The following is a 13977-nucleotide window of genomic DNA, read 5'->3' on the forward strand; positions in this document are numbered from 1 at the left end:
GCGCACCACGGATTCCTGAACTTGTCTGTCTGTCAAATGTACCCCAAAGTCGTCTCTGAAAGGCCTCATTTGGAAGCTGTCTGTCGTTATTCAACGCGCGAGAGTTGGTACCAGATTCCTGAATCATATTTTGGGGCAGTTCGCACGTTAGTGGCTCATTCAATCAGCAACAGCAATGAAATAATTTACACTCTCAGAGGAACCTTTGAACTTGTGCTTTCATAGCGCCGCTAATATTAAGGTGCGCCCCGAGATCTAAGCCATGTTGGAACTGAAACGGAGGAATCGACAGAGAGGCTACAGAATGACATCGCATCCATTTGGTTTTCTTTAAATCACTGACGAGCAGGAAAATGTAAAAGGGGAGAGCGAGTGGGGAAGTGAGGCGGTTGCAGCTCTGGTAAAAGTCCTTCTTTGTGATTCACTCCGCAAACAGAGACTTGAAGGTGACTCAGAGGCGTGTGAGCTCTTCACATCGAGATCAAAAAGCACTCAAGGGCAGTTAGCACCTCTTCCGGAGTGGGGGTGGGGTGAGGTAATTACCTTTTGACTTCTGTTACTATGTTCAGAAACTGCCTTTTCGATTGACTTGAACAGAAACTGCATTTCCAATAAGCACCATGGAAGTTAGCAAAATTTATTGAATCGCTTCTCGTCGATTCCCGCACAGGTTTCCGACTCAGTTGGTATCCACGTGGCTCATGTCCAGGAGTGAACATCTCTGCAGCAAATTGCACGGTTAAAGTAAAAGGCACGGAAAGTGGCATCTCGAACCGGCCCCGAAATCAGAGCATGCTCACAATGTGATGTGTCGTTCTCGGATTGTAATGCGACCTCTGGTTTTAGGGTGGAGAACATTCTTTGGGACCCTTCTTCTGCAAAACAGACACAGTGACTGAATAAATGCTGCACGGTTTGATGTGGAACACGGCCTGCTCAGCTTTGTGCATTTTCCCTGTAGTCAGGTGTGTTTCGTGTTCCGTGTAAACGTGAAAGTCGTCCTGTTTCGAGCAATGTGTGAAATCATTTAGCAAAGCAAGAATCGAAATTGTAGTAATGTCTAGCAGCTCATGGTTATTTGACCGAAGTGTCCAAGTGTCTCTGCTGTCATGATCGCGTTCGCCTCCCGCGCGGAAAATCGCAAACAGCTCTGCTGTTCCAAAGCGATTTGTGCTTTTACTGGAACCGAATGGAGACTATTATTTCATCGCTGTTGTGAAACAAAGTCCTGCGGTGACTCGACTCGTCGTTATTTGGTTTTCTGTCCAATGGGAAAATCGTTCCAATGAATTTCGGTGTCATATGTTATTGAATTTCTCCCATTTCCTTCATTTCCGTCCTGGAGTCATCAGAAGGAAAAGGTAATCTAATCGAGACTGTGAATGGTGAAATTCACTTTTTATGGCCCGTTCTTATGATGTTCTTTCTATCTCTCTTTTCAGCATTGTCTGGAAAGTGGTGGTGCACTAACGCTGCAGTATGTTTGAAAGAGTAGTTTGGAATTGCCCTGTTTTTAGTTGTGAGATTACTTTATGACTCATGCCCTCGGACTGTGACACATTTAGCATTCATGCATCTCTCTGTCTGAACATGCATTCGGCATGCCAGTTTTGTTTGTGTTCCGTGAAAAATGCTTTCTGTTTTGCGATTCGCTCAGCACATTACGAGTTAACAGGGTTTCTGAGGTAACTTCGAGCAGCAAAACTCCTCAATTGAGGTCTGGGAAAATTTCACGGAGTATGGTCAGTCGGGGCAAAATTAAGGAAGTTGTTCGTATCTGCAGTGTTTCACAATACTACCTTTCCCGTGAGCAGTCGAACAGACTAAACGATTGTGCCACAGACTGCGATGGAAAACTCCGCTAAAAAGTAATCCTTTACAGCCAGTGTTAGCAACAAGACGTTATGGGGGTACACGGCGTGGAAACAGATATTTAGGTGTATCTCATCCATGCTCACCACATAACCAAAATTAAACAAGTCCCGTTCCCCAGCATTTGGCCCCAATCCCTCTAAACCCATCCTGTCCAGAAACTCATCCGATTACCTTTGCAATTTTCTGAGTGTAATAGCCTTCTCCACTTCCTCTGGGAGCTCATTCCATACACGCACAACCTTCTGTGTGGGAAATGTGCCTCAGGTCGTTTGTCACTTTCAGCCCACTCACCTTAAACCTATGCTCTCGAGTTTTCAACTCACCCCAATTTGGGTAAAACACAGAAATACTCAGTTTACAACCCTTCCATAAGATCGTATCGCAGCCGTTCCGCTGCAGGGAAAGTCGTCCCAGCTTATTCCACCTCGCCCTACGGTCCAAACATTGACGAAATCATTGTCTATATATTGTCATCAATCTCACGGCGGCCGCGGCTGGTTTCTGTAGTGTAGTGGTCATCACGTTCGCCTAACACGCGAAAGGTCCCTAGTTCGAAACTGGGCAGAAACTGCTTTGTTCGTCAACTGCAGCCTTTTACATGGACAAGAACGGAGCTTTCTTGCTTGCTTTCCCATCTGCAAACCTGCCTTCGAATTTGCTTGAAAGAATCTGCTCTCGTAGTGAAATGTAAGGCAACTCCATTTAATTACTGTGTAAAGCATTATAAAGTTTTTCTCCAACCTGGTTCTGATGCATATGCCATTCTGTTTGAGAGTGTCCTTGCCGCGTTCTGATCCTTCCACGAAAAGCAGTACCGCATTTGCATTCCTTGCGCAGGCGGCCCGGTTCAAAGGCAGGGAAGAAGCTGCTGCGCTGGTGTCACAGCGCACCACGGATTCCTGAACTTGTCTGTCTGTCAAATGTACCCCAAAGTCGTCTCTGAAAGGCCTCATTTGGAAGCTGTCTGTCGTTATTCAACGCGCGAGAGTTGGTACCAGATTCCTGAATCATATTTTGGGGCAGTTCGCACGTTAGTGGCTCATTCAATCAGCAACAGCAATGAAATAATTTACACTCTCAGAGGAACCTTTGAACTTGTGCTTTCATAGCGCCGCTAATATTAAGGTGCGCCCCGAGATCTAAGCCATGTTGGAACTGAAACGGAGGAATCGACAGAGAGGCTACAGAATGACATCGCATCCATTTGGTTTTCTTTAAATCACTGACGAGCAGGAAAATGTAAAAGGGGAGAGCGAGTGGGGAAGTGAGGCGGTTGCAGCTCTGGTAAAAGTCCTTCTTTGTGATTCACTCCGCAAACAGAGACTTGAAGGTGACTCAGAGGCGTGTGAGCTCTTCACATCGAGATCAAAAAGCACTCAAGGGCAGTTAGCACCTCTTCCGGAGTGGGGGTGGGGTGAGGTAATTACCTTTTGACTTCTGTTACTATGTTCAGAAACTGCCTTTTCGATTGACTTGAACAGAAACTGCATTTCCAATAAGCACCATGGAAGTTAGCAAAATTTATTGAATCGCTTCTCGTCGATTCCCGCACAGGTTTCCGACTCAGTTGGTATCCACGTGGCTCATGTCCAGGAGTGAACATCTCTGCAGCAAATTGCACGGTTAAAGTAAAAGGCACGGAAAGTGGCATCTCGAACCGGCCCCGAAATCAGAGCATGCTCACAATGTGATGTGTCGTTCTCGGATTGTAATGCGACCTCTGGTTTTAGGGTGGAGAACATTCTTTGGGACCCTTCTTCTGCAAAACAGACACAGTGACTGAATAAATGCTGCACGGTTTGATGTGGAACACGGCCTGCTCAGCTTTGTGCATTTTCCCTGTAGTCAGGTGTGTTTCGTGTTCCGTGTAAACGTGAAAGTCGTCCTGTTTCGAGCAATGTGTGAAATCATTTAGCAAAGCAAGAATCGAAATTGTAGTAATGTCTAGCAGCTCATGGTTATTTGACCGAAGTGTCCAAGTGTCTCTGCTGTCATGATCGCGTTCGCCTCCCGCGCGGAAAATCGCAAACAGCTCTGCTGTTCCAAAGCGATTTGTGCTTTTACTGGAACCGAATGGAGACTATTATTTCATCGCTGTTGTGAAACAAAGTCCTGCGGTGACTCGACTCGTCGTTATTTGGTTTTCTGTCCAATGGGAAAATCGTTCCAATGAATTTCGGTGTCATATGTTATTGAATTTCTCCCATTTCCTTCATTTCCGTCCTGGAGTCATCAGAAGGAAAAGGTAATCTAATCGAGACTGTGAATGGTGAAATTCACTTTTTATGGCCCGTTCTTATGATGTTCTTTCTATCTCTCTTTTCAGCATTGTCTGGAAAGTGGTGGTGCACTAACGCTGCAGTATGTTTGAAAGAGTAGTTTGGAATTGCCCTGTTTTTAGTTGTGAGATTACTTTATGACTCATGCCCTCGGACTGTGACACATTTAGCATTCATGCATCTCTCTGTCTGAACATGCATTCGGCATGCCAGTTTTGTTTGTGTTCCGTGAAAAATGCTTTCTGTTTTGCGATTCGCTCAGCACATTACGAGTTAACAGGGTTTCTGAGGTAACTTCGAGCAGCAAAACTCCTCAATTGAGGTCTGGGAAAATTTCACGGAGTATGGTCAGTCGGGGCAAAATTAAGGAAGTTGTTCGTATCTGCAGTGTTTCACAATACTACCTTTCCCGTGAGCAGTCGAACAGACTAAACGATTGTGCCACAGACTGCGATGGAAAACTCCGCTAAAAAGTAATCCTTTACAGCCAGTGTTAGCAACAAGACGTTATGGGGGTACACGGCGTGGAAACAGATATTTAGGTGTATCTCATCCATGCTCACCACATAACCAAAATTAAACAAGTCCCGTTCCCCAGCATTTGGCCCCAATCCCTCTAAACCCATCCTGTCCAGAAACTCATCCGATTACCTTTGCAATTTTCTGAGTGTAATAGCCTTCTCCACTTCCTCTGGGAGCTCATTCCATACACGCACAACCTTCTGTGTGGGAAATGTGCCTCAGGTCGTTTGTCACTTTCAGCCCACTCACCTTAAACCTATGCTCTCGAGTTTTCAACTCACCCCAATTTGGGTAAAACACAGAAATACTCAGTTTACAACCCTTCCATAAGATCGTATCGCAGCCGTTCCGCTGCAGGGAAAGTCGTCCCAGCTTATTCCACCTCGCCCTACGGTCCAAACATTGACGAAATCATTGTCTATATATTGTCATCAATCTCACGGCGGCCGCGGCTGGTTTCTGTAGTGTAGTGGTCATCACGTTCGCCTAACACGCGAAAGGTCCCTAGTTCGAAACTGGGCAGAAACTGCTTTGTTCGTCAACTGCAGCCTTTTACATGGACAAGAACGGAGCTTTCTTGCTTGCTTTCCCATCTGCAAACCTGCCTTCGAATTTGCTTGAAAGAATCTGCTCTCGTAGTGAAATGTAAGGCAACTCCATTTAATTACTGTGTAAAGCATTATAAAGTTTTTCTCCAACCTGGTTCTGATGCATATGCCATTCTGTTTGAGAGTGTCCTTGCCGCGTTCTGATCCTTCCACGAAAAGCAGTACCGCATTTGCATTCCTTGCGCAGGCGGCCCGGTTCAAAGGCAGGGAAGAAGCTGCTGCGCTGGTGTCACAGCGCACCACGGATTCCTGAACTTGTCTGTCTGTCAAATGTACCCCAAAGTCGTCTCTGAAAGGCCTCATTTGGAAGCTGTCTGTCGTTATTCAACGCGCGAGAGTTGGTACCAGATTCCTGAATCATATTTTGGGGCAGTTCGCACGTTAGTGGCTCATTCAATCAGCAACAGCAATGAAATAATTTACACTCTCAGAGGAACCTTTGAACTTGTGCTTTCATAGCGCCGCTAATATTAAGGTGCGCCCCGAGATCTAAGCCATGTTGGAACTGAAACGGAGGAATCGACAGAGAGGCTACAGAATGACATCGCATCCATTTGGTTTTCTTTAAATCACTGACGAGCAGGAAAATGTAAAAGGGGAGAGCGAGTGGGGAAGTGAGGCGGTTGCAGCTCTGGTAAAAGTCCTTCTTTGTGATTCACTCCGCAAACAGAGACTTGAAGGTGACTCAGAGGCGTGTGAGCTCTTCACATCGAGATCAAAAAGCACTCAAGGGCAGTTAGCACCTCTTCCGGAGTGGGGGTGGGGTGAGGTAATTACCTTTTGACTTCTGTTACGATGTTCAGAAACTGCCTTTTCGATTGACTTGAACAGAAACTGCATTTCCAATAAGCACCATGGAAGTTAGCAAAATTTATTGAATCGCTTCTCGTCGATTCCCGCACAGGTTTCCGACTCAGTTGGTATCCACGTGGCTCATGTCCAGGAGTGAACATCTCTGCAGCAAATTGCACGGTTAAAGTAAAAGGCACGGAAAGTGGCATCTCGAACCGGCCCCGAGGTCAGAGCATGCTCACAATGTGATGTGTCGTTCTCGGATTGTAATGCGACCTCCGGTTTTAGGGTGGAGAACATTCTTTGGGACCCTTCTTCTGCAAAACAGACACAGTGACTGAATAAATGCTGCACGGTTTGATGTGGAACACGGCCTGCTCAGCTTTGTGCATTTTCCCTGTAGTCAGGTGTGTTTCGTGTTCCGTGTAAACGTGAAAGTCGTCCTGTTTCGAGCAATGTGTGAAATCATTTAGCAAAGCAAGAATCGAAATTGTAGTAATGTCTAGCAGCTCATGGTTATTTGACCGAAGTGTCCAAGTGTCTCTGCTGTCATGATCGCGTTCGCCTCCCGCGCGGAAAATCGCAAACAGCTCTGCTGTTCCAAAGCGATTTGTGCTTTTACTGGAACCGAATGGAGACTATTATTTCATCGCTGTTGTGAAACAAAGTCCTGCGGTGACTCGACTCGTCGTTATTTGGTTTTCTGTCCAATGGGAAAATCGTTCCAATGAATTTCGGTGTCATATGTTATTGAATTTCTCCCATTTCCTTCATTTCCGTCCTGGAGTCATCAGAAGGAAAAGGTAATCTAATCGAGACTGTGAATGGTGAAATTCACTTTTTATGGCCCGTTCTTATGATGTTCTTTCTATCTCTCTTTTCAGCATTGTCTGGAAAGTGGTGGTGCACTAACGCTGCAGTATGTTTGAAAGAGTAGTTTGGAATTGCCCTGTTTTTAGTTGTGAGATTACTTTATGACTCATGCCCTCGGACTGTGACACATTTAGCATTCATGCATCTCTCTGTCTGAACATGCATTCGGCATGCCAGTTTTGTTTGTGTTCCGTGAAAAATGCTTTCTGTTTTGCGATTCGCTCAGCACATTACGAGTTAACAGGGTTTCTGAGGTAACTTCGAGCAGCAAAACTCCTCAATTGAGGTCTAAGAAAATTTCACGGAGTATGGTCAGTCGGGGCAAAATTAAGGAAGTTGTTCGTATCTGCAGTGTTTCACAATACTACCTTTCCCGTGAGCAGTCGAACAGACTAAACGATTGTGCCACAGACTGCGATGGAAAACTCCGCTAAAAAGTAATCCTTTACAGCCAGTGTTAGCAACAAGACGTTATGGGGGTACACGGCGTGGAAACAGATATTTAGGTGTATCTCATCCATGCTCACCACATAACCAAAATTAAACAAGTCCCGTTCCCCAGCATTTGGCCCCAATCCCTCTAAACCCATCCTGTCCAGAAACTCATCCGATTACCTTTGCAATTTTCTGAGTGTAATAGCCTTCTCCACTTCCTCTGGGAGCTCATTCCATACACGCACAACCTTCTGTGTGGGAAATGTGCCTCAGGTCGTTTGTCAATTTCAGCCCACTCACCTTAAACCTATGCTCTCGAGTTTTCAACTCACCCCAATTTGGGTAAAACACAGAAATACTCAGTTTACAACCCTTCCATAAGATCGTATCGCAGCCGTTCCGCTGCAGGGAAAGTCGTCCCAGCTTATTCCACCTCGCCCTACGGTCCAAACATTGACGAAATCATTGTCTATATATTGTCATCAATCTCACAGCGGCCGCGGCTGGTTTCTGTAGTGTAGTGGTCATCACGTTCGCCTAACACGCGAAAGGTCCCTAGTTCGAAACTGGGCAGAAACTGCTTTGTTCGTCAACTGCAGCCTTTTACATGGACAAGAACGGAGCTTTCTTGCTTGCTTTCCCATCTGCAAACCTGCCTTCGAATTTGCTTGAAAGAATCTGCTCTCGTAGTGAAATGTAAGGCAACTCCATTTAATTACTGTGTAAAGCATTATAAAGTTTTTCTCCAACCTGGTTCTGATGCATATGCCATTCTGTTTGAGAGTGTCCTTGCCGCGTTCTGATCCTTCCACGAAAAGCAGTACCGCATTTGCATTCCTTGCGCAGGCGGCCCGGTTCAAAGGCAGGGAAGAAGCTGCTGCGCTGGTGTCACAGCGCACCACGGATTCCTGAACTTGTCTGTCTGTCAAATGTACCCCAAAGTCGTCTCTGAAAGGCCTCATTTGGAAGCTGTCTGTCGTTATTCAACGCGCGAGAGTTGGTACCAGATTCCTGAATCATATTTTGGGGCAGTTCGCACGTTAGTGGCTCATTCAATCAGCAACAGCAATGAAATAATTTACACTCTCAGAGGAACCTTTGAACTTGTGCTTTCATAGCGCCGCTAATATTAAGGTGCGCCCCGAGATCTAAGCCATGTTGGAACTGAAACGGAGGAATCGACAGAGAGGCTACAGAATGACATCGCATCCATTTGGTTTTCTTTAAATCACTGACGAGCAGGAAAATGTAAAAGGGGAGAGCGAGTGGGGAAGTGAGGCGGTTGCAGCTCTGGTAAAAGTCCTTCTTTGTGATTCACTCCGCAAACAGAGACTTGAAGGTGACTCAGAGGCGTGTGAGCTCTTCACATCGAGATCAAAAAGCACTCAAGGGCAGTTAGCACCTCTTCCGGAGTGGGGGTGGGGTGAGGTAATTACCTTTTGACTTCTGTTACTATGTTCAGAAACTGCCTTTTCGATTGACTTGAACAGAAACTGCATTTCCAATAAGCACCATGGAAGTTAGCAAAATTTATTGAATCGCTTCTCGTCGATTCCCGCACAGGTTTCCGACTCAGTTGGTATCCACGTGGCTCATGTCCAGGAGTGAACATCTCTGCAGCAAATTGCACGGTTAAAGTAAAAGGCACGGAAAGTGGCATCTCGAACCGGCCCCGAAATCAGAGCATGCTCACAATGTGATGTGTCGTTCTCGGATTGTAATGCGACCTCTGGTTTTAGGGTGGAGAACATTCTTTGGGACCCTTCTTCTGCAAAACAGACACAGTGACTGAATAAATGCTGCACGGTTTGATGTGGAACACGGCCTGCTCAGCTTTGTGCATTTTCCCTGTAGTCAGGTGTGTTTCGTGTTCCGTGTAAACGTGAAAGTCGTCCTGTTTCGAGCAATGTGTGAAATCATTTAGCAAAGCAAGAATCGAAATTGTAGTAATGTCTAGCAGCTCATGGTTATTTGACCGAAGTGTCCAAGTGTCTCTGCTGTCATGATCGCGTTCGCCTCCCGCGCGGAAAATCGCAAACAGCTCTGCTGTTCCAAAGCGATTTGTGCTTTTACTGGAACCGAATGGAGACTATTATTTCATCGCTGTTGTGAAACAAAGTCCTGCGGTGACTCGACTCGTCGTTATTTGGTTTTCTGTCCAATGGGAAAATCGTTCCAATGAATTTCGGTGTCATATGTTATTGAATTTCTCCCATTTCCTTCATTTCCGTCCTGGAGTCATCAGAAGGAAAAGGTAATCTAATCGAGACTGTGAATGGTGAAATTCACTTTTTATGGCCCGTTCTTATGATGTTCTTTCTATCTCTCTTTTCAGCATTGTCTGGAAAGTGGTGGTGCACTAACGCTGCAGTATGTTTGAAAGAGTAGTTTGGAATTGCCCTGTTTTTAGTTGTGAGATTACTTTATGACTCATGCCCTCGGACTGTGACACATTTAGCATTCATGCATCTCTCTGTCTGAACATGCATTCGGCATGCCAGTTTTGTTTGTGTTCCGTGAAAAATGCTTTCTGTTTTGCGATTCGCTCAGCACATTACGAGTTAACAGGGTTTCTGAGGTAACTTCGAGCAGCAAAACTCCTCAATTGAGGTCTGGGAAAATTTCACGGAGTATGGTCAGTCGGGGCAAAATTAAGGAAGTTGTTCGTATCTGCAGTGTTTCACAATACTACCTTTCCCGTGAGCAGTCGAACAGACTAAACGATTGTGCCACAGACTGCGATGGAAAACTCCGCTAAAAAGTAATCCTTTACAGCCAGTGTTAGCAACAAGACGTTATGGGGGTACACGGCGTGGAAACAGATATTTAGGTGTATCTCATCCATGCTCACCACATAACCAAAATTAAACAAGTCCCGTTCCCCAGCATTTGGCCCCAATCCCTCTAAACCCATCCTGTCCAGAAACTCATCCGATTACCTTTGCAATTTTCTGAGTGTAATAGCCTTCTCCACTTCCTCTGGGAGCTCATTCCATACACGCACAACCTTCTGTGTGGGAAATGTGCCTCAGGTCGTTTGTCACTTTCAGCCCACTCACCTTAAACCTATGCTCTCGAGTTTTCAACTCACCCCAATTTGGGTAAAACACAGAAATACTCAGTTTACAACCCTTCCATAAGATCGTATCGCAGCCGTTCCGCTGCAGGGAAAGTCGTCCCAGCTTATTCCACCTCGCCCTACGGTCCAAACATTGACGAAATCATTGTCTATATATTGTCATCAATCTCACGGCGGCCGCGGCTGGTTTCTGTAGTGTAGTGGTCATCACGTTCGCCTAACACGCGAAAGGTCCCTAGTTCGAAACTGGGCAGAAACTGCTTTGTTCGTCAACTGCAGCCTTTTACATGGACAAGAACGGAGCTTTCTTGCTTGCTTTCCCATCTGCAAACCTGCCTTCGAATTTGCTTGAAAGAATCTGCTCTCGTAGTGAAATGTAAGGCAACTCCATTTAATTACTGTGTAAAGCATTATAAAGTTTTTCTCCAACCTGGTTCTGATGCATATGCCATTCTGTTTGAGAGTGTCCTTGCCGCGTTCTGATCCTTCCACGAAAAGCAGTACCGCATTTGCATTCCTTGCGCAGGCGGCCCGGTTCAAAGGCAGGGAAGAAGCTGCTGCGCTGGTGTCACAGCGCACCACGGATTCCTGAACTTGTCTGTCTGTCAAATGTACCCCAAAGTCGTCTCTGAAAGGCCTCATTTGGAAGCTGTCTGTCGTTATTCAACGCGCGAGAGTTGGTACCAGATTCCTGAATCATATTTTGGGGCAGTTCGCACGTTAGTGGCTCATTCAATCAGCAACAGCAATGAAATAATTTACACTCTCAGAGGAACCTTTGAACTTGTGCTTTCATAGCGCCGCTAATATTAAGGTGCGCCCCGAGATCTAAGCCATGTTGGAACTGAAACGGAGGAATCGACAGAGAGGCTACAGAATGACATCGCATCCATTTGGTTTTCTTTAAATCACTGACGAGCAGGAAAATGTAAAAGGGGAGAGCGAGTGGGGAAGTGAGGCGGTTGCAGCTCTGGTAAAAGTCCTTCTTTGTGATTCACTCCGCAAACAGAGACTTGAAGGTGACTCAGAGGCGTGTGAGCTCTTCACATCGAGATCAAAAAGCACTCAAGGGCAGTTAGCACCTCTTCCGGAGTGGGGGTGGGGTGAGGTAATTACCTTTTGACTTCTGTTACGATGTTCAGAAACTGCCTTTTCGATTGACTTGAACAGAAACTGCATTTCCAATAAGCACCATGGAAGTTAGCAAAATTTATTGAATCGCTTCTCGTCGATTCCCGCACAGGTTTCCGACTCAGTTGGTATCCACGTGGCTCATGTCCAGGAGTGAACATCTCTGCAGCAAATTGCACGGTTAAAGTAAAAGGCACGGAAAGTGGCATCTCGAACCGGCCCCGAGGTCAGAGCATGCTCACAATGTGATGTGTCGTTCTCGGATTGTAATGCGACCTCCGGTTTTAGGGTGGAGAACATTCTTTGGGACCCTTCTTCTGCAAAACAGACACAGTGACTGAATAAATGCTGCACGGTTTGATGTGGAACACGGCCTGCTCAGCTTTGTGCATTTTCCCTGTAGTCAGGTGTGTTTCGTGTTCCGTGTAAACGTGAAAGTCGTCCTGTTTCGAGCAATGTGTGAAATCATTTAGCAAAGCAAGAATCGAAATTGTAGTAATGTCTAGCAGCTCATGGTTATTTGACCGAAGTGTCCAAGTGTCTCTGCTGTCATGATCGCGTTCGCCTCCCGCGCGGAAAATCGCAAACAGCTCTGCTGTTCCAAAGCGATTTGTGCTTTTACTGGAACCGAATGGAGACTATTATTTCATCGCTGTTGTGAAACAAAGTCCTGCGGTGACTCGACTCGTCGTTATTTGGTTTTCTGTCCAATGGGAAAATCGTTCCAATGAATTTCGGTGTCATATGTTATTGAATTTCTCCCATTTCCTTCATTTCCGTCCTGGAGTCATCAGAAGGAAAAGGTAATCTAATCGAGACTGTGAATGGTGAAATTCACTTTTTATGGCCCGTTCTTATGATGTTCTTTCTATCTCTCTTTTCAGCATTGTCTGGAAAGTGGTGGTGCACTAACGCTGCAGTATGTTTGAAAGAGTAGTTTGGAATTGCCCTGTTTTTAGTTGTGAGATTACTTTATGACTCATGCCCTCGGACTGTGACACATTTAGCATTCATGCATCTCTCTGTCTGAACATGCATTCGGCATGCCAGTTTTGTTTGTGTTCCGTGAAAAATGCTTTCTGTTTTGCGATTCGCTCAGCACATTACGAGTTAACAGGGTTTCTGAGGTAACTTCGAGCAGCAAAACTCCTCAATTGAGGTCTGGGAAAATTTCACGGAGTATGGTCAGTCGGGGCAAAATTAAGGAAGTTGTTCGTATCTGCAGTGTTTCACAATACTACCTTTCCCGTGAGCAGTCGAACAGACTAAACGATTGTGCCACAGACTGCGATGGAAAACTCCGCTAAAAAGTAATCCTTTACAGCCAGTGTTAGCAACAAGACGTTATGGGGGTACACGGCGTGGAAACAGATATTTAGGTGTATCTCATCCATGCTCACCACATAACCAAAATTAAACAAGTCCCGTTCCCCAGCATTTGGCCCCAATCCCTCTAAACCCATCCTGTCCAGAAACTCATCCGATTACCTTTGCAATTTTCTGAGTGTAATAGCCTTCTCCACTTCCTCTGGGAGCTCATTCCATACACGCACAACCTTCTGTGTGGGAAATGTGCCTCAGGTCGTTTGTCACTTTCAGCCCACTCACCTTAAACCTATGCTCTCGAGTTTTCAACTCACCCCAATTTGGGTAAAACACAGAAATACTCAGTTTACAACCCTTCCATAAGATCGTATCGCAGCCGTTCCGCTGCAGGGAAAGTCGTCCCAGCTTATTCCACCTCGCCCTACGGTCCAAACATTGACGAAATCATTGTCTATATATTGTCATCAATCTCACGGCGGCCGCGGCTGGTTTCTGTAGTGTAGTGGTCATCACGTTCGCCTAACACGCGAAAGGTCCCTAGTTCGAAACTGGGCAGAAACTGCTTTGTTCGTCAACTGCAGCCTTTTACATGGACAAGAACGGAGCTTTCTTGCTTGCTTTCCCATCTGCAAACCTGCCTTCGAATTTGCTTGAAAGAATCTGCTCTCGTAGTGAAATGTAAGGCAACTCCATTTAATTACTGTGTAAAGCATTATAAAGTTTTTCTCCAACCTGGTTCTGATGCATATGCCATTCTGTTTGAGAGTGTCCTTGCCGCGTTCTGATCCTTCCACGAAAAGCAGTACCGCATTTGCATTCCTTGCGCAGGCGGCCCGGTTCAAAGGCAGGGAAGAAGCTGCTGCGCTGGTGTCACAGCGCACCACGGATTCCTGAACTTGTCTGTCTGTCAAATGTACCCCAAAGTCGTCTCTGAAAGGCCTCATTTGGAAGCTGTCTGTCGTTATTCAACGCGCGAGAGTTGGTACCAGATTCCTGAATCATATTTTGGGGCAGTTCGCACGTTAGTGGCTCATTCAATCAGCAACAGCAATGAAAT

General features: G+C 45.8%; 5 non-coding genes across 5 annotated transcripts; all 5 read left to right on the forward strand.

Annotated features, from left to right (window-relative positions):
* The first annotated feature begins 2372 nt into the window (after positions 1-2372).
* On the forward strand, positions 2373-2445 carry trnav-aac (transfer RNA valine (anticodon AAC)). The gene has a single exon. It is a non-coding gene; the product is annotated as a tRNA-Val (tRNA).
* A 2686-nt stretch (positions 2446-5131) lies between these two features.
* On the forward strand, positions 5132-5204 carry trnav-aac (transfer RNA valine (anticodon AAC)). The gene has a single exon. It is a non-coding gene; the product is annotated as a tRNA-Val (tRNA).
* Positions 5205-7890: 2686 nt separating this feature from the next.
* trnav-aac (transfer RNA valine (anticodon AAC)) lies at positions 7891-7963 on the forward strand. Its single transcript has one exon. It is a non-coding gene; the product is annotated as a tRNA-Val (tRNA).
* Positions 7964-10649: 2686 nt separating this feature from the next.
* Positions 10650-10722, forward strand: trnav-aac (transfer RNA valine (anticodon AAC)). Its single transcript has one exon. It is a non-coding gene; the product is annotated as a tRNA-Val (tRNA).
* A 2686-nt stretch (positions 10723-13408) lies between these two features.
* Positions 13409-13481, forward strand: trnav-aac (transfer RNA valine (anticodon AAC)). Its single transcript has one exon. It is a non-coding gene; the product is annotated as a tRNA-Val (tRNA).
* The last annotated feature ends 496 nt before the right edge of the window (positions 13482-13977 follow it).

The sequence above is a fragment of the Chiloscyllium punctatum genome, chromosome 50 (genome assembly GCF_047496795.1).
Source record: "Chiloscyllium punctatum isolate Juve2018m chromosome 50, sChiPun1.3, whole genome shotgun sequence".
In the NCBI taxonomy this organism is placed as follows: domain Eukaryota; kingdom Metazoa; phylum Chordata; class Chondrichthyes; order Orectolobiformes; family Hemiscylliidae; genus Chiloscyllium; species Chiloscyllium punctatum.